This window comes from Salvelinus fontinalis, chromosome 12 (genome assembly GCF_029448725.1).
Source record: "Salvelinus fontinalis isolate EN_2023a chromosome 12, ASM2944872v1, whole genome shotgun sequence".
Lineage (NCBI taxonomy): Eukaryota > Metazoa > Chordata > Actinopteri > Salmoniformes > Salmonidae > Salvelinus > Salvelinus fontinalis.
In genome coordinates, this window is record NC_074676.1 from 42,005,123 (window position 1) to 42,028,348 (window position 23,226).

Consider the following 23,226-nt stretch of genomic DNA (forward strand, 5'->3'; position numbering starts at 1 on the left):
CAACCATCAATCTGGCTGTTGTTTGGTTGGGGATTTTGGTGACAGATATGCCAGGCTTTGGCTCTACTAGGATTGATCTGACAACTATGAAGTACCTGCATTTAAAAAAAAAAAACCTTGTGTTGTTTAAAGGGTAAAAAATGACACGCCACTATGTTCAACAGCAGAGAAAATCCCCTAAATTATATTTTTTCAACTTGAAATTGTATTACTTTTCCTAGAGTGACCACAACATTATAAAAAGTGAAACATCTCCTTTGTTCATATTTCTATGAAAGCTGTACATCACCAGGGTACAAAGATTCTCTTAGGGTCATTTTTGACCCGGCAGTTATAAAATTATTTTTATACACACCCACACGCACACGCACACACACACAATGAGAAATTGAGATTGTGTGCTACTGATTGAACTCAGCCAGCAGCTCCTGAAGAGGAAGATCACCATGGTTGGCACAGTTAGAAAGAACAAGTCTGAGCTCCCCCCTGCACTCCTCGCAACAAGGGGGAGAGAGGCCTTATCATCAAAGTTTGTCTCCTCCCATCGCCACTCTAGTTTTTTACCTCCCAAAGAGGAACAAGAATGTGGTCCTCCTGAGCACACTGCACAAAACAGCTGAGATCAGTGATCGTGAGGACAGGAAGCCAGCCATCATCCTGGACTACAACCACAACCAAGGAAGTGTGGACAACCTGGGCAAGGTGATTGGAACTTACAGCTGCAGGAGGATGACTGCCCGCTGGCCCCTGGTCATCTTCCATAACATCATTGATGTGTCCTCATACAATGCCTTTGTGAAATGGAACAAGATCAACCCTACTTGGATGCCTGATAAGCGGAAGAAGAGGAGGGTGTTCCTGGAGCAGCTGGGAAAGGTACTTGTAACCCCGCAAATTCAAAGAAGGAAGCGCCTCCCCTGCACAGCCTCTGCAGCGCTTGTGAAAGCTGCTCAGGGGGCTGAATCTTGTCCTGATCTAAATGAGGCTGCAGCTGGGACAGGCAAGAGGAGGAGATGCCAATTCTGCCCCCCAAAGAAGGACTGTAAAACAAATACTATGTGCTGCACATGTGAGAAATACATCTGCAAAGTCCATGCACACAGGCTTGCATACTGTACTACATGTGCTAATTCGAGTTGATCGATTTATGTTCTTCACATTTTTGTTTTGTATCTATTATCTTATTCTTATTTATTGTTGTTGTTTATACACCTTGTGGGTGGGGGCAATGGTTAAAAAAATGGTAGAAGACTAGTATTTTGTAGTTGAGTGTAATGATGTACGCTGAGAGTCGGGAAGCAAGTTCAGGAAGTGAATACATTTAATAAATAAATGAAACAAACACGTAACACAAACAGCGCACCGACATGAAACAGGAACAGAAACAATGACGACTGGGGAAGGAACAAAAGGGAGCGACATATAAAGGGTAGGTAATCAAGGAGGTGATGGAGTCTAGGTGAATGTCATTATGCGCAAATGCGCATAACGTTGGTGACAGGTGTGCACCATAAACGAGCAGCCTGGTGACCTAGAGGCCGGAGAGGGAGCACACGTGACATTGAATTCCTCATTGTACAGTAAATAATAATATATCACTATCTTGCCAAAAAAGTTCAAAACTTTTATTGTTTCCCTTCAATAAAATGCTTTCAAAACGACTTTCTGCATATTTCTGCTACTTTCTTAGGCTATACAAGTGCTATCTCTTGCTAAAAAATGCACGTTTACACCTATGCAGTACCTTTAGCCATAATAATAATAATAAACCTCTAGTTTAGTAAAGAAAACAATTATGACAGGTGTGTTGTAATAAAAACGAGTGGTGTCCACTGATTAAATGCAGTCTTTCTGTATTGTGAAGAGGGAAAACCCAGATATTCACAAAGTTTGCGATGAATGACAGGTTGTTTCTTCATGCAAAATAGATTTGCGGTTTAAAATTAAATCAAGCTGCTTTAATTTAGGGGTTTAGTGAAGGCGTGTCATTTAAAAAAAATCTTCACTGAAGGTGGGAGTATACAGAATGTTAAGACTACACAAGACTTCCAATATATCCTCCAAACAGTGCATTATTACATTTATACAAGGGATTTCCAACGTCTTCAAATAATGATTTTTAATTAAAAACGTTATTTTGATGAATTTATTCATACTATTTCATCCTTCCACAAGATATAGTCCCAAAACTAGGGTTGCTGCCTAAGCCGGCTGGTCGTGCGTTCTATCGGTTCGGTTGCCAGAGACGCGACCCAGTCGTTTAGTCTTTTTGTTCTGTATCTATGGACGTGACCCAGTCGTTTGTTCTAAATGTTCCATTACCGTACTGGCTGGCAATGTTCTTATCCCTTGCTTGCTAGCTAGCCAACTACGGCTTACAGTCACATCAAACAGTGCAGACAGAATAACAACAGTAGCTGCATTTGCATTTGTTTTAGCCGTCTAGTGACATTTATTTTGTTACATCCGTAACAATTAGCTAATGAGGTGCGAATTTGCCTGGCATAAAAAATGTGCTCTCTTGTCAGCACACTATTGTTCAGAGGAGATAGCCAACAACACAGCAAACACAATCACTTCAAACTGAAGCTGGAAAGAATGCAAACTACCTGCACTTTGTTTCATTTGACTGTTTTTCAATTGAATTATTGTTGTATATATTCATAAAAACGATGCCAGCTGATTCATGATTTCATCTGGCTGAGAAACGCTGCCTGCCTGTCTGTCTCGTCCCGACTCCGAGACGTTCATTACTATGGGACAGCTGGAGATCGAATTTGAATATTGAAACAATGTTGCAAATGTCGGAGAGACAGACAGGAAGGTTTATACAAATCTCCACTGTTGAAAACTACATTTTGGTCTAAAAGAAATGTGAGATAATGTCTAGATGCTTTTTACAGAGGAGATCACGTTTATGAATTGCCTGGCTGGGCTGACGAGACAATGGATTGCGTAGTCAGATGGAAAAGAGTAGATAGGCATTTTAAAGTAATTGATTTAGCCGGTGGTAACTTGTGGAATAGACACCCTCTGGAATGCAGTTTTAACCAATCAGCATTCAGGATTAGACCCAAATGTTGTATAAATAAATATGTACACTGTTGTATACTTCTACTATTGGCCACTTATACTAGCGATAGCACACATTAGGGTCTCAGTTAGCCAGTAATAGCCGGCTTTTGGCCGTAAAAGGAAATTCTAAAGCGATGAATAAAATTGGCACATTCCAAATATCTGGGAGAAGAAAAAATATCCAATTGCAAAATAATGCTTTTTGGAAATACCAGTTTATGTAATTTGACCAGTCATGCTTATCGGTCTATGGGTTCATCTGCATAATTTAGTGCAATTAAATTGGTGGATGTGTATAATCCATGTGTATCTTATTTATCACATGCGCACAGCATACAGATACAGAGCCTATTAGCAGAAAATCTATCAGACAGTTAACAATAGCTTAACAAGAACAATCATTTGCATGGTAAAAATAGTTTTTGGTAAACAATTAAAAAGAGATACTCTGTTTACTTCTCAACTGGTAATTGAAGCGCGCTTCTCATTAGCCTTTCATAGGCAACAGTATAGGCAGACTTCAGCGTGTCATACATCACTGTTCTGGAGGCAGAATGTATTTTGAAAACGTATAGCTACTTAATCGTTTGAAACCTTAACTAATTACTACATATTTTGAGGCATGCTTTACCTTGCTTCAAAGCAATTTAGGAAAAATCCGACCATATTCGTGGAGGCAATTATTTTATAAAGACTTCCCTATGCCATCGAAACCAATAGACTAAAGTTTTCAACTTTCTTTTATTGTCCGGTAGCCAAATGCAAATTCGCACAAGATCAACTTTCTGATCCATCAGATTGATTGCTTTTTAACATTTTTTTAAGTTGCCTAGGCCTACAGGTTGTGTGAATTTGGGATCCATCGTCCCACAACTGTCCCAGAGTCTGATTTGGCTATTTCTTTCTCGACAAGCTGACCAAAATAATAGGAAATGTTTTCCACTATGGGCAACAGTAGATTGACATCGGCTCATAGTAGGCTAAACTTTCCCGAAGCAAATTGAATTAAATTGCTCAAACTATATAGCCTAATTAGCCTACTCCTGTCTATACATCATTAGCTTCCTCTAGCCCAAAAATAAAATAATAATTGTGGATTGTTTTAAATACCATTGCCTACAGTTGGAAGGAAAGGCAGCCTGTGGAATTTGGGCAGCACACGCTGCAAATACCATACAGATCAGTGGAGATTTTAGCATGGAAATCTTGGTGGGGCAAACTCAAACATTTTTTAAAAGATGCATGCTATCAAAGCCACTACACAACATAACACTAAACAATACATTAATTGCACTATGACGGTGACAAACATTGCCCACAAACTGTTAGGGCCTACATAAAGCTGTCTCGACAGCGGAGCTTTCCTTTCAGCACCATGGAGTGAATCCTTACCACCGCTGTCTATCAGTGGAGCCTTGTCTGGCAGCGAAACAGTTAATTCAGCCTCATTCACTGTCTTTTAAAAACCATAGCTGATATGGCTGACTTGCTTAAATCAACATGGTTTCTACTGACTCCATTTGGAATTGTGCAACTTGATAAGAACCACATTCTCCTTCAATAATAATGAATGCTGACATGAGTTTTGAGTTTTGAACCATGCACAAACATTATTACATTTATGTTCTGTAAATTCATAATGTTTTTTCGTATATCATTAACACTTAGCTCTAAGTACAAGCAAGTGGAAGCAATCGAGCTGCGACGAGGTGGGTCTTCATTCAGCACTTTCAAAATGGACACAGACAGAAATTCAGATAGAGGTTAGTTCAGATAAATTCAGCAAGATGTTGAGACCTTAATTTGACTCTTCTTTAAGTTACCACACAAAGAGAGTGTAACGACTGTCTTCGGGTGAAAGAGAGGAGGACCAAGATGCAGCGTGAATATCATCCATATTTAATGGGAAATACTTAAACACAGAACAAAAACAACAAACCGACAAAAAGGAACGAAGACGATACAGTCCCGTAACGTGAACACTAAACACTGGTACACTGGAACAGGAACAATCACCCACAAACAAACAGTGAAAACAGGCTACCTTAATATGGTTCCCAATCAGAGACAATGACAAACACCTGCCTCTGATTGAGAACCATATTAGGCCAAACAACAAACCCAACATAGAAACACAAAACATAGAATGCCCACCCAGCTCACGTCCTGACCAACTAAACAAAGACTAAACAAAGGATATAAGGTCAGGAACGTGACAGAGAGCGAGAGAGGGAGCGAGAGAGATGCGGTTAGCCTACCATTTGAAGTATTTTATTAGGCCTGTGTGGTCCATAAAGGAAGGAAAATACAATCACCAGGATCCACTTTAATAGAAAATACAGATAATATATCGATGCACAAACATCAAAGGGAATTACATGTGTCTATAACTGAACTTTTTGTAGTATGTATTATTTTTTAAATTGGAAGACATGGTTACAGACTAAACAACATTATATAGTATCCCCTCCTCCTGGAGAAAAGCACATGAGCTAATTATAATACACAAAGTAAGCAAAACAATGAATGTTGAATAAGATACTAATCAGAGACCTACAGAAACAATTTATCAAATGAGATAAGGGAACATTAAGCGGATAAGAGGCAAGTCATAATTTCGATTAAGACATTATTGAGTGCGAGCTGAGATGCCTATCTCTTCAGCACTTTTTAAATGGACAGCGACAGACTTTACCCCGTTTTCATGGTTTCCAATTGGTAGTTACAGTCTTGTCCCATCGCTGCAACTCCCATACGGACTCGGGAGAGCCGATGGTCGAGAGCTGTGCATCCTCCCGAAACACAACCCAGCCGAGCCGCACTGCTTCTTGACACAGCGCCTGCATAACCCGGAAGTCAGCCGCACCAATGCCTCGGAGGAAACACTGCAGGCCAAACCCTCCCTAACCCGGACGACCCTGGGCCAATTGTGCGCCGCCCTATGTGTCTCCCGGTCGCGGCATGCTGCGACAGAGCCTGGACTCAAACCAGGATCTCTAGTGGCACAGTAGTGTCCGTAGACCACTGCGCCACTCGGCAGGCCACCTGGCCCATTCTTACAGTATTCTGCCTGTACACCAAGTCAGAACCGTAGGATAAAAAACGGGGGCATATACCCACACGATCAATGCTTTTAAAATAGTTGATGATGACATTCTCTAGAACAGGCTATGGGGTATATGTGCACCACCAAGTCAGAACAGAAGGCTAAGTTCTGAGGGGGAGATGGACCAAATTCTTAGGGTGAGACACATGGGCTACTAACAGCTTATTAAACGACATACACTTATACTGAAGAAAAAGGAAATCCGTCAAATGAAATGAATAAATTAGGCCCTAATCTATGAATTTCACATTGGGCAGGGGCGGAGACATTCAGAATGAGGTTTTCTCCACATAAGGGCTTTATTACAGATAAACAATCCCGCAGGTGAAGAAGCTGGATGTGGAGGTCCTAGGCTCACAAAATGTGAAAGAAATAAGCTTTTTGTGCATATGGAACATTTCACGCTACATGTTGCATTTATATTTTTGTTCAGTATAGTATTACTTTCTTAGCTCACCGTTGTTGTGCTGTGCTCACTTGAACAGGAAGGTGACGACGGCGGTCCTTCTTGTCATCAAACTTTGTCATCAAACGTTTTTTTCGAAGTCTGGCATTTATGGTGCTTTCAAGACACCTAGGATCTCAAAAACGTGTTTTCCCAGTGGGAGCTCTTATTTTCAGAGTTCCCAGTTGTCTTGAAAGCATTAAAGTTGGTAGTCTGAGATTTCTGTGAGTGTAATGTGTACTGTACATTTTTATTGTTTATTTAACTTTTGTTTATTATCTACTTCACTTGCTAAGGCAATGTTAACATATGTTTCCCATGCCTATAAAGCCCTTAAATTGAAATTGAAATTGAAATAGATTTTCCACTTCCGAGTTTCCAATTGTTTTGAACACGGCTGAAGTCATGCTGGATTGACAGCATGGCCAATGTATTCAACCTTTTCTGGCCCGTAGTGTTGCACCCAAATGTTTATCCTTTTCAGCTTAGAAAAGAGACCAGCTCAGACAGATGTTTTAAATCCTTAAACCCAGATTTGGACCACACACCCTCTCCACCGAATATCAGTCAGGGAAAGCAAAATAGTGATGTCTTTGCGGCGCTCACAGTTAGCCACTGATTCCTTCTGAACCACTCATTGTTGAATTAGCAATTTCTGACTTGTTGTGTACGGTGGTGTAAAGTACTTAAAATTAAGTAAAAACACTTTAATGTACTACTTAAGCATCTTTTCGGGGTATCTGTACTTTACTTTACTATTTATGTTTTTGACAACTTTTCCTCTTACTTTACTTCTAAAGAAAATTATGTACTTTTTACTCTATACATTTTCCCTGACACCGAAAAGTACTCATTACATGTTTTATGCTTAGCAGGACGGAAAATGGTCCAATTCACACACTTACCAAGAGAACATCCCTGGTCATCCTGCCTCTGATGTGGCGGACTCACTAAACACACATGCTTTGTTGGTAAATTATGTCTGAGTGTTGGAGTGTGCCCCTGGCTGTCTGTAATGATGTCTGAGTGTTGGAGTGTACCCCTGGCTGTCTGTAAATGATGTCTGAGTGTTGGGGTGTACCCTTGGCTGTCTGTAAATGATGTCTGAGTGTTGGGGTGTACCCCTGGCTGTCTATAAATGATGTCTGAGTGTTGGGGTGTGCCCCTGGCTGTCTGTAAATAATGTCTGAGTGTTGGGGTGTACCCCTGGCTGTCTGTAAATGATGTCTGAGTGTTGGGGTGTACCCCTGGCTGTCTGTAAATGATGTCTGAGTGTTGGGGTGTGCCCCTGGCTGTCTGTAAATGATGTCTGAGTGTTGGGGTGTACCCCTGGCTATCCCTACATTAAAATAACAACCACATCCTGCAGTCTGGTTTGCTTAATATAAGGAATTTAAAATGATTCACACTTTTACTTAAGTATCTGTTAGCAATTGCATTTACTTTTGATAGTTAAGTATATTTAAAACCAAATACTTTTACTCAAGTAGTATTTTACTGGGTGACTCACCTTTCCTTGAGTCTTTTTTTAAATGAAAGTATCTTTACTTTCACTCAAGTATGCCAATTGGGTACTTTTTCCTCCACTGGTTGTATGATGTTTATTCTCTGTGCTTTCTCAGGCTGCCCCTCCACCACAGAAAGCACTGAGCTAGGCTGAAACACCTGCATTTTGGAGATGCTTTACTCAAAAATAGAGACTGTGTTTGTTTGTGGCTTCATTAAGTCAAGGACATTTTTTTTTATACAGTGTTTGCAAGCTGATGTAACACAAATTAATGCCAAAATAACATGCAAAACAGGCCAATTATTATATATATATTTTTAAACAGGTGGGGCTCAAAACGACTTGCCCTACCTGCCTTGAATAATGTGTCACCACTATAATAGATAATGATGAGTTGCAACTGTCATTGAAAAGTAGAGGTCCAGTGAGGCATATCACAATATTTCAAAATTAAATCGTGGGAAAACATAGTTTGGAAAGCAAATAGCTATTGCTGTAATGAGAAGACAATGAAAAGACGGTCTATCTTATTGGCACCAGCGGAGAACATCGACCACATCGCCGGTGAGTGTGCTCTGCGCATATTCACTCTTTTCTCATTGTTGGGTCAGTGCCAATTAAAAGTTTGTCTATGGACAATAATTTCCTCTTCCAGTTTGAACGGACGTCATATTACATTTGTGTCTCCCCTTCTCGTAGGCATATTATATGGACAACTTTGTTTTTATCGATCTGTTTGTCTGTGTCAGCAGAGTCGTCTACCCTGTAATTTGCCATATTAAAAAAGATTCTACTAATGTCTCCAGTCATATAAAGTGTAGTAGAATCCAAAGAAAGAAATGTATGTGATACAGCCTATGGCCCAGGTCTCCATGCTATACGCGCTCAGCCATGCATTGAACAGTCTTTACTCCAAACACTAACTTAGTTATATTATTGTCCTAAATTATGACTATTCAATCGACTCATCACATTACGAATAGTAGCCTATCTTACATAAATCTGTAAATGCTATGATGCATGGAATGCTTTATTATAAAGGTGCTTCACCAAACCTGAAACTCACTCCAAACCTGAAACTCTATGTATAGGCTAGTGATTCTGCTGTTCATTACTCATCTTGTTGGCTGAGGAAAACTAAAGTAAATAATATTTTTTTAATATTATTATTTCTATTTTAGTACTTTTTACTCCTTTTTTCTCCCCAATTTCGTGATATCCAATTAGTAGTTACAGTCTTGTCCCATCTCTACAACTGCCGTACGAACTCGGGAGGTCAAAGGTCGAGAGCTATGAGTCCTCCGAAACATGACCCCGCCAAGCGGACAGTTAATTCTAACCTCTTCAAAGTGTGCAGTAAGGACACGTCATTGCATCCTCGATTTACATGTTCTGTTCAGATGAATTACCATAATTGAAATGTGATTTCTGTCATTCTGAGCACCGTGAGTAGGCACCCTAATCAGGTTATGGTACATTTCTCAAATGTCCGGTAAATAAAATGATGTTAGTCAAATGTCCAGCGCAACATTCTTATAATGGAAACCCTGGTACACATTCATTTCTATATTATTATTTCTGTATGTAGGCATACACTGCCATTGTCAGTATCACAACACGAGAGAGGTCTACATTTGAGAAGAGTAAGTGTACGTCTGTTGGTGTGGGTCTGTGTACGTTTGCTGGGGGTCGTTAATGTAGCGTGCGGCAGCCGGCCCTAGCAGGTTGGCTAGGTGATCCTGTTGAATTGTGGGTACACTCTGGAGAGGGGTTCCATGCAGAGCTTGGCTCTCGCTATTTGCCACCTGTTGAAGCAGCCGAGCGCATAGTCAAATGATCCCCCACCACACAGAGTACTGGGAAATAACCACTGCAGTTGACTGAAGCATACTCCACAGTAAAATCGCTTTACAGGTGAGAGCCACTCAGAGACACTTCACAACAAACCTAAAAAAATACAGCCGATGAATGGTAGCAACTGTCTAACTAATACTACTGTATGTTCCCTTTCTCCCCCCTTGTATTACCTCCCTGGCCCCAGGTCTTTATTCGGCAGGTCAGTGAACCTCAACATGGATGCATGGACTTCAGGAGACAGCAGAGAGAGCACGCCCCAATCCACATTGGTGGGGCCGCAGTGGAGTTGGTGAAAAAACGTAAAGTTCCTCGGTGTGCACATCGCTGACATACTGAAATAGTCCATCCTCAAGAGTCTGAAGTAATTTGGCTTGGCCCCTAAGACCCTCTATTAATACACCATTGAGAGATGTTGGGCTGTATCACCGCCTGGTATGGCAATTGTACCATCTGCAACCGCATGGCTCTCCAGAGGGTGGCCGAATGCACACTGCCTGCCCTCCAGGACATCTACAGCACCCTGTGTCACAGGAAAGCCAAGAAGATCATCAAGGACCTCAGCCGCCCGAGCCACGGCCTGCTCACCCACGCTACCATATAGGAGGAGGAGAGCATCAACCAAGGTTTTCCAGCACACAGCTTTGACTTACTACATCTCTCAATGATGCATTAATAGAGGGTCTTAGGGGCCGAGCCAAATTACTTCAGACTCCTGAGGATGGACATTTTCAGTATGTCAGCGATGTTGGTCTATTGTGCTTCAAACAATGTGTAGGCAGATTGCTTAGGATTCAAACCTTCTCAAACAGCCTAATTCATACTGTTAGAGAAGGTGCTCCCACAATAATGGGATTTGTACCGCATACAAGTTAAAGTATTGGATCCACAATAATGGTTATACGAAAGTAATATTTCCTTTTATTCTTACAAGATCAGGCTTGATTTGAGCTGTTTTGTCTTGTAGTAATGTGGTACCTTCCTGTATTTCATTCAACTTTTATTTTAGCAATACAAGTCATTGAGAATTTGTTTAACATTTCATAACATCTTTTTTGGGGGTCAGTAGGTGGTGGTGTGTTGGACACAGTCACTCTTATGTAGAGGTCTATAGAGTCTGTCTCTATACACAGTCACTCTTATGTAGAGGTCTATAGAGCCTGTCTCTATACACAGTCACTCTTATGTAGAGGTCTATAGAGCCTGTCTCTATACACAGTCACTCTTATGTAGAGGTCTATAGAGCCTGTCTCTATACACAGTCACTCTTATGTAGAGGTCTATAGAGCCTGTCTCTATACACAGTCACTCTTATGTAGAGGTCTATAGAGCCTGTCTCTATACACAGTCACTCTTATGTAGAGGTCTATAGAGCCTGTCTCTATACACAGTCAGTCTTATATAGAGGTCTATAGAGCCTGTCTCTATACACAGTCACTATTATGTAGAGGTCTATAGAGTCTGTCTCTATACACAGTCACTCTTATGTAGAGGTCTATAGAGCCTGTCTCTATACACAGTCACTCTTATGTAGAGGTCTATAGAGCCTGTCTCTATACACAGTCACTCTTATGTAGAGGTCTATAGAGCCTGTCTCTATACACAGTCACTCTTATGTAGAGGTCTATAGAGCCTGTCTCTATACACAGTCACTCTTATGTAGAGGTCTATAGAGCCTGTCTCTATACACAGTCACTTATGTAGAGGTCTATAGAGCCTGTCTCTATACACAGTCACTCTTATGTAGAGGTCTATAGAGCCTGTCTCTATACACAGTCACTCTTATGTAGAGGTCTATAGAGCCTGTCTCTATACACAGTCACTCTTATGTAGAGGTCTATAGAGCCTGTCTCTATACACAGTCGCTCTTATGTAGAGGTCTATAGAGCCTGTCTCTATTCCTGATTTCTGGAACCGTTAGCTTACCTGTGTAATATTAGCATAAGCTCAAAACATTTGTTGTGCAAATCCTGTTTTATTAATTGCTGTGCTGATCAATGGGCATTTCATTACCTCTGTCAAATAAATATATAGCTTAAAGTTATGCGTGTATTTGTATTGCTTTATGCAATAAAGATGGTGAAGCTACCGTAATACACATTTACAATAGGCCTATATCTAAAAATACACACAGCCTAATGAGATATAGAGTTAATTCGGAAAGTATTCAGACCCTTTGTGTGTGTGAGGGGGGACTATAGGAGCCAGGCTAAAGGAGAGGTTGAATGAAACAGAGGAATTATCTGACTTTTCTCTGATGCAGAAAGCGGTAAGTAATTCTGTCTATAACACCGGAGGCTGCAGAGAACAGGATGGGTCGTACAGTAATAGTGAATGGAATGGTATCAAACACATGGAAATAATGTATTGATGAGTTTGATTACCATTCCACTTATACGGTTCCAGCCATTACTATGAGCCAGTCCTCCCCAATGAAGGTGCCACCCACCCCCTGTGGTCTGCACATATATAGAGACACAATCACACACTGTGTGTGGGCAAGTGTACTCACCCTGCTTTCCATTACTGTACATTCACCTACCTTTGCCCGCAAATTACTACCAGAACTTCTGCGACTGGAGCATGAGCTGCAGCTCCTGCATGCAGTAACTCCTACTGTAGGGAACTCTATTTCTCTAATCTCATCACCCTATTCTCTCTGCAGCTCTGTACATTACTTCTACAATCCATCTTTAAGACACATTAAACAGTAGATTCCTACTTCCTTCAGGTCTGTACGGATACTTTAGATCTCTGACAGCCCCTCTGAAAGAAATAGATCAACAGGTGATGTAGCCCTTAGCTTATTCAAACATAACAAACCCACTGGCATATAGATATTCAGTACATCTCCTGTTTGCTAGTCCTATCCCCTGTTACATACATTGATGTTTCCCATTGTGTGTGTTACCCTTTCTCTGCCTCGCTCTCTTTCTCCCTCCCTCCTTCTGTCCAGGGTACTGAAGCTGAAGCTCGCAAACATTTATGCCGCTGAAAAGAGTATGACAAATACAGCCAGAATTCTACAAGGGGGGTTTCAAGAGTGGAGGAGAAAGAGGGAGGGGAAGGCTGGGAGGAGAAGGCTGGGAGGGGAAGGCTGGGAGGAGAAGGCTGGGAGGAGAAGGCTGGGAGGAGAAGGCTGGGAGGAGAAGGCTGGGAGGGGAAGGCTGGGAGGAGAAGGCTGGGAGGAGAAGGCTGGGAGGAGAAGGCTGGGAGGAGAAGGCTGGGAGGAGAAGGCTGGGAGGAGAAGGCTGGGAGGAGAAGGCTGGGAGGGGTAGGCTGGGAGGGGTAGGCTGGGAGGGGTAGTCCTGTAACTGTGTTTTACACTAGGCTAGGTCTAACTTAGTGGCTGTTCTGTAACTGTGTTTTACACTAGGCTAGGTCTAACTTAGTGGCTGTCCTGTAACTGTGTTTTACACTAGGCCAAATCTAACCCAGTGGCTGTCATGTAACTATGTTTTACACTAGGCTAAAGCTAATCTAGTGCTTGTACTGTAACTGTGTTTTACACTAGGCCAAAGCTAATCTAGTGCTTGTACTGTAACTGTGTTTTACACTAGGCTAACGCTAACCCAGTGGCTGTCTTGTAGCTGTGTTTAATTTCAATAGGCTATGTCTAATCCAGATTGAGGTTAAGTGTTGGCCATACTAGATGTCCTGCACAGTAAGGTTGTTCAGTTGAAAACCATGTGGACACGTTCAACTCTAGACATAATTCTGCCTCGTCAATAGAAGTAGTCAGTTGGACTGCTTTAAATACTGATGATGTGGAACATATTCAGAACAGGAGGGGTGTCTGCTTTAGATTTAAATTTAAAAATGGAATGTATGGGAGAAACTACCAGTGAAGTGTCCGGTAACTTGACAGTGTTTCTCATAGGTTCATCTCTGCGTTTCAGAAGCCCTAAGCAATGGCTTCCAGGCAGTGCCAACATTTCCATTTCAATAGAAGACAAGTCATTTTTAGATGGGATCAAATACTGGTAGGGGAGACATTACTTCTGCATAGACTCTTTGGTGTGAGGATGGAGGTTTGGTGAGTAAATATCAATTGCTGGAGAAGCACTGTAGTGATTTTAAGATTTTACCAGGTTGACTGAGAACACATTCACATTTGTAGCAACAACCTAGGGAATAGTTACAGGGGAGAGGAGGGTGGATGAATGAGCCAATTGGAAGCTGGGGATGATTAAGTGGCTATGATGGTATGAGGGCCAGATTGGGAATTTAGCCAGGACACCAGGGTTAACACCTCTACTCTTACGATAAGTGCAATAGGATTTTTAGTGACCACGGAAAGTCAGGACACCCATTTAACATCCCATCCAAAAGTCAGCACTCTAATCAGGTCAATGTCCCCAATCACTGCCCTGGGGAATTGGGATATTTTATTTTAGACCAGAGGAAAGAGTACCTCCTACTGGCCCTCCAACACCACTTCCAGCAGCATCTGGTCTCCCATCCAGCACCAACCCTGATTAGCTTCAGCAGTGAGATGCAGGGTGGTGTGCTGCTGGCCAAGGCCTGCTGTCGGTCTAGGAGTACTAGCTATCCCACTGGTTCTGAATCCATACAGGGATAGAACACACAGGACAAAGGGCTGTACTGCATTCTTCTGTATCATATTCTACATCAAAGCCATTCCATTATATACAATCAATACACAATTATCCACAGAGTGGACAAATATCTTGTTTACGTCAAATGATTTTCCCGTAATGGTTCTGCTTGATCTGTGGCTGAACTGAAGAGGAGGAGGGAAATGGGGGACATCAGGAGATGATGAAACCTGTTTTAGGCGCACCACAATGGGCTAGGGTGGGCACAACAACATGCACAAACTTTTAGGAACCTTGAGCTTAGACCAGAGCAGCTGGAGAAGGACGCCTATGAAACCAAAGGATAGGCTTCTCCCTTTAAGGGCGAGGTCAGGCAAATGGTTACAGTGCCCATAAATAATTAAGGGGGGTGGGAATAGAAGGGTTCAGCTTTAAGTCAATATCTTTTTTGAAAAAAATGGACCTTGGGGGGCGCCTACCTTTAAACGGAGGAGCCCCGGAGATCGGCTACCCGTGGCTCACATCTACTGCCTGTCAACGCTTTAAACTGCCACTGGGGCCAAACAAGCAGCATGTGAGACATTCAATATGTCAGCTACAGTTGGAGTCAGCGGGTGGGATGGTCAATGGAGGTCTGCCGAAGGGGTTGTTGAACAAAGATCTGCCGATTTGGGGAGACGAAGATGAAAACGGTCACATGATTTCAATTCGTACTGCAGGTGAAATGAGAATCAGAATAGATAATTGGCAGAACATTTGGAGATTCGTGTAGAGAAGCATATTCCCAGTGAGCACAAATGATTCACGCTGACAATTCACACCGCATTTTATTGTCACTCCTCGGCTGGGCTGGATAGTTCCATAGTAGTCTCAGCCTTCCTCCAGTCTTCTCACCACACAGCGCAAGCACACACACCTGAATGGAGAATTGATTGACTGACAGCTGCGCAAGAGGGTGCCACTTTAAATTCCCTGCCCTCTCATCCCATTTGACACTGAAATAATGACACATTGTTATAAGCGGAGGAAGATTTACATTTCATGCTCTCTTAAGTGACTGCAGTTGAAGACAAAGGGAAGAGAAGAGTCAAACGAATTTCACGAGAACCAAAGTGACGTTCAGCCGGGTGAATTAATTGAGATGACATTATTTTACTGTGAGCAGACAAAAGGGTAAGGGACAAGAATAATGGAATACCCGCTGACTCAGTAAAAACCAGATGAATGCCAATGAGCTGAGCTAACACAGACGCTGATATGGAATGAGATGTAGGAACGGCGTAGAAGTGAGCAATCAATGTGACTAAAGGACATGCCGTACGAGTACAGCTCTCTTATCAAACATTACACTAACCCAATGTGTAGGTTTGTATTGTTATCAAAGAGATAACCGTCAAAGGGCACCTGGTTTTGTCCCATCTCTCATCTGTACGTCACTAGACCTGGGGAATTACAAATCCATTTTTCAGGTGTGAAGATAAAACAGAGTGATTTGATTTCTCAATGCAGTTATACTCTAGTACAGTACTGCTTTCCTTGGTATGTAATGTGCTAGTATTTTACTGGTAGCCTCTAAGTAACTGCTGTAACCTGTTTGCTCTGACACTGTACACTCCATAGGCCTCTGCTCCCCCTTCCTTATATACACACATTGTCATGAACAACCCCAACCATACCGTGTGTGGACCACTTAAACTTGCTCGACCTGTCGTACAGACGCAATCAAATAATCTATAAACTCTCCCTTCCCTCCCTCATCTCCTTTCCCTCGGACGAGCAACGGATCAATGTCACGGAGACAGGCTTGTGCTTGGAGGAGGTGGTGGGGGTATGGCAGGGTTATCCATGTTGTGAGCTGTATTGGCACACAAAGCCAGGGTAATTTATGTTCGATTGTAGCCCTGGCTCGCTGCGACAGAGGCTGCTCCCTGGGCAATTCTGAGGCCAACCCTCACAAGTCAATGTTTGGAATTATTATCTGGAACTGTTCACGATCCGCCGGGCATGACTGAAGCCTTAATCATACGCCTTCTACCCTTCACGTCAGTGACCCTCTCACAAAGACACACACGAACACACGCCCGTCACTGCGGGAGGGGAGGTCCATCTCCGATGTGAAAAGCCCTTTCTTCAATAACCTTCTTTACCTCCCAGAGTGCCTATTACAGCTGTCTGACTCAGCCCTGTAGAATGGACATAGTGGCATTGCGGATCCTCTTCCTAGTGATTATGCAATTGAATCATTCAAACATGTTAAACCTCTAAGGACAGACTTAATCATCAGTGATAATCAAATGGAACTGTTAACCGGAACTTGCCTTTGATTATCGTGAATAACTAACACCTATTAACCAATCGGCAATCAGCATCCAAACTACCCATTTTATGATGTTTGTTTAACACGGTGTCAGCCTGAGCCTCCCGAGTGGTGCAGCGGTCTAAGGCATTGCAGTGCTAGAGGCATCACTACAGACCTGGGTTCGATCCCAGGCTGTGTTGCACCTGGAGACCAGGAGACCCATGAGGCAGGGCACAAATAGCCCAGTGTTGTTCGGTTTAGGGGAGGGTTTGGCCAGCCGAGATGGCCTTGTTACTTCGTGCTCTAGTGACTCCTTGTGGCGTGCAGGGTGCATGCTCGCTGACTTCAGTTGCCAGCCTTACGGTGTTTCCTCTGACACATTGGTGCAGCTGGTTAAGCGAGCATTGTGGCTTGGCGGGGTAATGTTTCGGAGGACCTATAGCTCTCGACCTTTGCGTCTCCTGAGTCCGTATGGGAGTTGCAGCCTATAACTACCAATTGAGTAAAAAAAATCTGCCTCAGATGATGCCTGTTGTTTTGTTAACTCCACCTGTCATGACAAATTACTTGTCAGGGCGGAATGAGCTGGTTTCTGTTTTTTAGTTATTTTTACCCCTTGCCAAGACCCATTAGGACCGAAGTGCGGAGAGGAGCAGCCATTTTGGTGCTCTCATAAAATAAAACAACCTGCATTCTCAGTAATGGCTGAAGACAGAACTCTATCTGGTAGTATGGAGCCCAGACATCATATTCTTATGACAGTAATACGCATTGTGTGCCTTATGTCAGAGTCATTGAGGACTGAACTCAACGCTAATGCACTGCTAGACAGACTTTTCAGTTTTGATAACCTCTCTTCTTCTCTTTACTAGTGATCCTTCAGTGAGTCTTCTCATATTTCATTCAAGTATGGCTCCACTGTTTACTAAGCAGGAGAAAGTATTGAGCTGGAATTTATGTCTGCATCTGTAGTCTATTGAAACCTAGAACTGCAGTAGCTGTAGTCTACCAGTGGAAATGTGTGATGATGTATCTACATGTCTGTGTTGTAGTAGTAATACTAGCAGCATCTACAAACGTAAGACCTTGGGATTCTCCAATGAGGGTTAGCATGAGCAAAAAGAAAAGTCTCTTTCTGAGAATGGTTTTTTATCAGATGGACCCTGATGCAACCTGAAGTTGTGGGCGAGGTCTCGAGCACGGCACTGTTATCATAGCAGTGAATGGATAGAGCTGGATGGATGATGTAATGGACTCTGTTGGTCCCTCTGGGGTATACAAGCACAATGCCATTGATTGTGTTTGAGTTGACGGGGCAGGGTAGGATCAGGGGGAGAAAAGAGTCCAGATGCTTCTGTTCTTCTAGGTCACAGCTGAGATCTACGGCTTTTTGTTTGTTTAGTGAAGTTGCTTTTTAAAATCAAGCCTAAAATGTTTTCCTTTTGATACTGTCAGTAACAGTGCTCCATAGACACATCATAGAAGTGTTTTGTCAAATTGTTGTTTCTTATCACTGTACACTGTAGGGCTGGGAATTGCCAGGGGCCTTATGCTACGATATTATTACCATACTTAGGTACTGATACGATATGTATTGCTATTCTCATGATTCTATTTGTCTATTGATTTGACACTGCAATATTATTGCGCTTCGATGTTCCAAACATATTGTTGACAATATATTCAAAACATTAAGAACAACTGCTCTTTCCATGAGATAGACTGACCAGGTAAATCCAGGTGAAAGCTATGATCCCTTATTGAAGGGATGAGTGTAGATGAAGGGGAGGAGACAGGTTAAAGAAGGGTTTTTAAGCCTTTTTTCAGCCTTGAGACAATTGAGACATGGATTGTGTATGTGTGCCATTCAGAGGGTGAATGGGCAAGACAAAAGATTTGAATGGGATATGATAGTAGGTGCCAGGTGCAGTGGTTTGAGTGTGTCAAGAACTGCAACGCTGCTGGGTTTTTCACGCTCAACAGTTTCTCATGTGTATCAAGGATGGTCCATTACCCAAAAGACACCCAGCCAACTTGACACAACTGTGGGAAGCATTGGGGTCAACATGGGCCAGCATTACTGTAGAATCCTTTCGACACCTTGTAGAGTCCATGACCTGACGAATTAAGGCTGTTCTGAGGGCAAAAGGGGTGCAACTCAATATTTGGAAGGTGTTGATAATGTTTTATACACTCAGTGTATGTCTGTTGGAGAGAGACAAGAGAGAGCCATGATAATTTTTTAAAATCAGTCTTGGAATAAAAGTGTTGATAACATGTTGGCTCACTATTTAAAAAGATGGAAAACAAGCTAATTTTAGCGACTAGCGCTAGCTAACACTACCTAGCAAACATAGATCATTTTTACAAATTGATGCTTGGTGTCAAAGTATCGATATAATATGGTTAAAATAATACATTGATATGTACCTGTATCGATTCCCCCCCCCATCACTAGTACACTGTAGCTGTTATAGTTGTTTGATGTTGTCACGACTCCAAAGAAGCGGTTTCTATAGTAAATGTAGGTTTCTACCTCTTCCTTGACACAGTGAACAGACAAATTACATTTAGAGTTATTTTATCATCTCAAGAGTATTCCCTCACTGCATGTCAGGCTGCTAGCTTTCTAAGTGTGTGAGGATGGATTTAGTGGTAAGCTGTCTGAGAGGCATGAAATGCTGTCAGCGTGCGAGGTGAGATGAGGTCCGCGTTTCATCCATGACAACTTTTCCGTTTTCTTTTTTCATCTAGCCCCTGTACCATCAGTAGCCCCCTGGCTAACCATCCATTTTTACCACACTAGAGTAACTAAACACACACACACCACACACACCACACACACCACACACACCACACACACCACACACACCACACACACACACACACACACACACACACACACACACACACACACACACACACACACACACACACACACACACACACACACACACACACACACACACACACAAGCAGCTGCAATGATTACCTTCTAAATCCCAACAGTTGTAATATGTTGGAATCGTATGTATAGATTCCACAGCACCAGATGTTGTTAGAGCCCCTCTACAGATAGATAATAGGATGTTGAACCACACCCGTTCGCCTGCCTCAAATTGAATTTGACAGCCTTAATGGACATAAAAAGCTGGCCAACAGGGGTTGACTCAGAGTTCAGGCCACTGTCTGTCTCCAATGTTGTAATTATCAGAACCGGCCGAGAGGTCACCGTTTCGCCTTGGCCCGGTGGAATGAGGTGAAAAAAAAAAAAAACAAGGAGCAATTTGGAGTCAATGGCATCCTCCAAATGGAAGCCCCGTGATACAAACTCTGCTGTGCCACCGATTTAAGAACCCTTGACAGTGTGAGAATCACCGACCAACAACACAGTCACGCTCTGGCATTTGACATAGTTGAAGTTAATTTTGCTGGGCCTCTGGCAGTCCATAAGGACTGGCTTTTTAGAAACAATTTAATAATACAACTAGCATGGCTTCTATTTCAGGTAGCTCTTATTTTTCACACATTATCTGATTATGGGGCACCACAGAATGGTGATTGTAGAAAGTACTGCTCAGTAAAATGGCTATACATAGATTCTTGTCATGCATGGTTTGTTAGGCCTATAAAGTATAATATGTAGATGGATGGATGGAGAGTAGAGGCGATGAAGACCTACACCCCTGTAATCATGATGAACTTTGAATACAAGTGACATATCTGACAGGAAAGGCATCAGGCATGGGGTTAGTGTATCATCTAAAACTCGACATTTACTCCCTAATCGATGGCCAGTAAACAAAATGTCCAACCCAATAATTCTGTATGTCTGTCATTTATCTGACGTCTGATGCTGAAATAGAACAGTGTCTCGCTGTGTTCCACACCTTGTTGAAACTATACCTCAAGGTGGTGATAGTAACTCAAGCATCTTTCACATTACTAAAGCCAGTGGTAATTGTCAAACTGTCAGCCTGGTGACAACTAAGAGGCGATCATCTTGTCTCCGGAGAGTGATGGAACTTAGGGTGCCTTCGTAAATTCAATCTGGAGTGCCAGAGTGTGCTCAGAGTGCCCTCTGGGTGTTCGTGAATTCAGAGCATTGTCAGATTGTCCGTTGGTAAATTGCTCTCAGAGTGTTCAGAGCACAAACTGGACGCTCTGGCCGAGGAGTAGGGTTGATCAGAGCGTTCTGACCTCACAACGGCAGTCAGGCACGCAAGCTAACTGGCTAACGTTGGATAGCCTGCTACGTAGCTACTTCCAGACACAAATGAGAGAACACCTCACTCTGACCATTTTACTCGCCCTACCAGAGCTGGATAGGCTGTTTTCATGTTATCCAGAGCGTTGGGGTAACTGTGATGCTGGCAACAATTTAATTATGCTTTTTTAGCCTAGGTTTACTGGGCATATTCAACAGATGTTGAGCATTCGTAAAATGTGTTATTCTGCGCTCTGGTATACTCAGACAAGAGTGAAATCTGGGAATGTACAAACGCACTCTTTGAAACACCTTCTATTCCTCTGTTCGATTTGATGGAATAATAACAGCACGGCTTACTAATCTGTTCACAGGACAAGGAGGCTATCAGGTGGTGGGCGTGCAACGTAAAGCCTGTAGGTACAGCTGAATGGAGAGGGCTAGAATAGATCCATGCAGACGAGGGATAGCAACGCAGAGTTTAGAATTACCTTTAATCCCTCTATGGGGACCACATAGCCAAGCGTTCTGTCAAACTCATTGTGGCACCACTGTCATAGACAGCTATACAGGATTGGGAGGACAATTGGAAACATTTCTGCGGAGTGGAAATGAGTATCCCTGAATAAGTGTTAAAATGGGTCCGTGGTTATTAATCATGGTTGAGTTGAAATGCATTTCCGTACAACAACGGAGTCTTCTAGACCTTTTCTAACAATGCCTCTACATAGTCTTCGCTGTGAGAAGATGGCTGATATGATCCACATAACGGACTATGTTCTTCACACACCGAAGCAAGATTCAAAGTATATAGTGAATATGCCAAATGTTCCCTTAGAACACTTCCTCCATAGCAACAGAACATTTGAATTACATTTTTATATTTAATTTCTGTATGTTTCCCATAATATTCTTCACACACTAAGACAAGATTCAAAGTATGTGGTGAATATGCCTTATATTTCCCTTAAGTATGCTTCCATATGATAAGATAACATTTTGACTTACTTTCTCAAATTTTTACATCTACTAATACTGTATCTTTCAAAGTGTTTGGCTGATTTTCTGTTCAATATTAGTTCTTTGTGTTGTTGATGTCCTTCATGTAACCCACAATAGACAGCAAAAACAACTATGAATCATTCTCCCATCTCTCTCAGTCACCATTTCAACTTTCACCCTTGTGTTGAAACAGATGCCATTGCGTAGCTCTGCTCATAAATGTAGAGGTGCTGTACGTTTCGCCTCATGAGATGTTATAACGATCCCAACTGTTACCACATCTGAACTCCTCCTCTCCAAACCCAAGGCTTTAAACCCTATCAACATCCTGTCACACTCCATTAACTATTGGAGAAGAATATGCTCTGTTGACCACAATGCATTGCTTCATCGTATTAACCGACACCTGATGAGAATAGAGCTGTTATTAACTGCAGTTACCCTGGCAATGTGTTCAACCGCACAGAAACACCTACTTCTCCCCCTCAGCTAACACTGTGTGGTTGTAATTTTTCTCTGCTATTTTCCCCCGCCACGTTATTAGATGTCTTAGTAAGATGAAAGACAGATGGGAAGAGGGTTTTGAAATCCGTGCGGCTGATCCTTTTTAATACAACACAGCTGAGAGAATTTATCCTTTTCCACTGCTCCTCTACCTGCAATATTGGGTCAGGAAATAGTGATGCCATGCGCACACGGGTTTACCAGGCACAAGCACTCAGGAAAAACGGTCGCCTGTAGCCAGTGTGCCTCACATGTCAATACTATTCAGGAAGAGTCAATTCCTACTTCAGCACTTTGGCTGGGTCAGAGAGGCAGCCAGGCTGTTTTGTTGCCACTCATGTCTTCATTGTTTTTATTTGTTTACTGGTAGATTTGCAACACAATACACATTACTTTCAGCGAATGAATATCAGGGACACATTGCCAGCAGTGTTTTGTCATGAAATTCTGTGCTCATGCACCTGAATACTTTGTTTAAACTCTGCTTCTACACATGTTGCCTGTATATCTTATTTAACTGTCTGTACATCCTGTTTATCGTCTGTCTGTATTTCCTTTTCATAGGTTGTCTGTATATCCTGTTTATCGTTTGGCTGTATATCCTGTTTATAGTCTGTCTGTATATCCTGTTTATAGTCTGTCTGTATATCCTGTTTATAGTCTGTCTG